The sequence below is a fragment of the Hydra vulgaris genome, chromosome 14 (genome assembly GCF_038396675.1).
Source record: "Hydra vulgaris chromosome 14, alternate assembly HydraT2T_AEP".
NCBI classification, from domain to species: Eukaryota; Metazoa; Cnidaria; class Hydrozoa; order Anthoathecata; family Hydridae; genus Hydra; species Hydra vulgaris.
The window spans coordinates 28175356-28179077 of NC_088933.1; positions in this window are offsets into that span (position 1 = coordinate 28175356).

Here is a 3722-nt window from a genome sequence, read left to right on the forward strand (position 1 = left end):
GCAAATGATATCACTCATTTAAATTAATATATTAAATAATTCTCGGATTTGACCTGCTAAACTTGCAAAATAAAGAGACACGTTATTTATGCATGCTTATTTGTTATTTTTTGTAGTTTTAATCGTTAGTGCCGAATAGTTTGACCGGAAAGCGTCGGTTATTGTTACGGCTGGGGAAAAATTTGTTTATAAATAATTCTTCGCTTGAAAAAAGTTTTTAACTTTTAAAATAAAAATGATTTAAATTTTAACATTTAAATTTACTTCTAAATTTAATTTCAATAATAAAGTTATATTTCAACATTTATAGTTTTAAGAAAAACAATCAACTTTCGCGCAAGGTATTCAGGGTAATAAATATGTAAACAAAATGGAAAGTTGCGCAACATCAAAAGAGTACATTCTCAATAAAATGCCCTGAATAAGTTACTTTCGATATACATATAAAAGATTATTAAATACTTTTGCTTCAAATGCTTTAAAAAAGCAATAATTAAAAAAAAAATTTCTAGTAAAATAATATTAGATAATATTCATTGTTGCCATTATGTATATTCGTACAAAACATTGAATTACTTAAAAACAGTATATGAAAAAAAGGTATAAAGTACAAATTCTATTATGATAATGATTGAAATAACTCAATTTATCGTTTATACATGATAGATAATACTAGTGCTAAAAAATCGATTTTGAAGAGTTAAAAATGCTAAGCACATTATTAGTATTAAAATTTTAATTATTTTATCATTCAAACAGTTTTGAAATATTTGGCATTTAAACAACCTTAAGTTATAAAGAAAAACTGCATAACTAAATTTTTTGTTAATAAACGATAATAACTACATAAATAAATAAAAAAGTTATTTGTTTTTTATTAGTTTTACCCTTTACCGTTAATTTCCGCATTTATCTCCGCGCATTCATTCACAACTGAGCTTATCAAGGGACGGAGGAGGTAAAGGTGGTTTAAATAAAGGTTCCTAAAATCGTCAGAAATACTGAAGAGACAAAGTACGGGCCGTTTTTTTTTGTTTTTTTTTTGTTTTTTTTTTGTTTTGAATTTTGTTAGCCCGATTTTGAAAAATGAGCAATGAACTTTGTATATTTATGTCTATTTCTGATGGGATTTTTAATAATAACATGAAAATTGAACAAGATCTAGATGTTTTACTATTTAAGGATTGTTTTATATGTAATTTTATTTGTGCGACCTGTGTTATATATAGTCTAAAAAGACACAACTTTGAAACTCGAACAAATCCACTTGAGCATCGAAGAAAAAAGCTCCATAAAGTTCAGCCATCTTGATTTTAAAAAAATTGTTGTAAAATGTGCTTATAAATTGTCAAATGATTTATGCTTGCCTCAAGAAATTCGAGTTTTTGTTTTTGTTTTATTACTTAATAATAGTATTAATTTATTACTATTATCATTAATTTATCTTTGTTTTAGAAGCTTTATTAATATTATTTATAATGATAGTGATAGTGATTCCATTGTAGTTGTAATCTTATGCCTATTGTTATAATTTTTGCTAGTGTCTTGTTTATTTTTATAATTTCTATCATAGTTAAAAACTATACTATAATTTAATCTTTACCATAGTTTTTATCATTATTTATAATTTTTAGTAAAGTTATCATATTATATTTATCATTTATAATGTTTTTTTATTCATATTATTATTTTTAACTTTATTATAATATTATTATTATTATTGCAGTTATTAATGTTATTTTTATTAGTGCTTTATTTCCTTTTCTGACTCCTATTATTATTTATGTGAGTTTATAATATACACTCTTTATAATATATTACTTTTAATAATATATTTTTTTATAATATACTTTTATAATATATTTTAAGTTTGTAATATATTATTTACCTGAGTTTATAAAAATAATTTTTTTTTAATTTTCCATACTTTATGGGTAAATAAATGGATTAATAAAAAAAAATCTGAAAATTCTATTTATCTTTGGGAAAAATTAAAGTTTTTATTTTAAAATCTGATAGCAATGCATAAAAATTTTATTCACAATTAGTTTATATATTTCTTTATTTGGTTGTGAAATCTCATCATCCAATATTTTTCTGATAAAAAGTTACATAAAATCCAATATTCAGCAGGCTATGTTGTGCAAAAACTCAAAGTTAAAATTTTCGAATTCTGATGAGTTGTATAAAAATCACATTGATATGTGATCAGCATAAAAAATTAATTTGGATAATATTTGTTAATACTAAGTACAGAATTAGGAGCATTTAAAACTTACTGTGTATTCAAAATATCTATATTCAAAGTAAAACAATTTTTTGCAAACAAAGTAAATCATACTTATCTATTAAAAGCAAAGCCTGGTTAGTGAAACGCTTAAGGTTTCAATGATTATAAATAGCTTAAACAATATCTGTTACAGTGCTGAATTGCAAGTTGATAGAGAAATATTTTTCTCTCATCTTGGAAGTATGCTAGTTTCATTTACATGGTTAAGAAGCTTATTCTACATTTAGGATATTGTGAGAAACAGTTAAAAATGCAGAGATAAAAACAATGTTTATTTTAGTGTATTCATGACTTTGATTTTCAATTTTTTAGCTCCATATGATGTAAAAACAATGTTTTTTGTAATGACTATTATAATAATTGCTATAAATTCTATAAAAATTTTATGGCTAAAACAACTAAATTTTTTTGATCTACTGTTTGTGCTAAGTTGTGTTTAGCTCAAATTTTAAATGTGATAAAAAAAAAGATTTTTAAATATGTTATATAGTGTTAAATTTAAAAGAATAATATTTTCGTATATAAATCTATGCGTTATACTGTCGGGGCCCGTGGTTACTTCAGTACATACATCAACTTATGTATGTGAAAAGTTATTTTCACATACAGTTGACTCTCGATATCTTGAACTCTCAGGGGACCAGGAAAAAAGTTTGAGATATTGAGAGGATTTTGGCTCAAATGAGTGCTCAAGGGACCGGAAATAAAGTTTGAGATATCAAGTAGTCGAGATATCAAGAGTCAACTGTATTTTAAAAAAGTAATTTGATGGCGTATGACTTATTTTTCCAACTATATTTTAAATGTCAACAAAACAAAAGACTCTCAATGATGGATCCAGGAAATTTTGGTGGGGGGGGGGGGGAATGTTGAAATATTTTTGTATTTTGTACCACATTTATGTCTTCATACCACATTAGGTCTTCAATTTCTAAGATTTTTTAGGACTTTCAGATTCTGATGGTGGGATGCATACCTTATCTCTCCCCTTCAGCCCCTGGATCTGTCACTCTCGCCCTATATATTTATAAAAATAAATCAGGAGCTATTCTAGACCGTTTTTGAATTTAAATTTTTTTCCTAGAATAGCCCCTGTATGTATACATATATATATATATATATATATATATATATATATATATATATATATATATATATATATATATATATATATATATATATATATATATATATATATATACACATCTATAAATATACATTTATAAATATATAATTTATAAATATATATACATCTATAAATATATGCATTTATAAATATAGATGTATATATATACATCTATAAATATATATACATTTATAGATATATATACATATATAGACACACACACACACATATATATATATATATATATATATATATATATATATATATATATATATATATATACAGATATATACAAATATATAAATA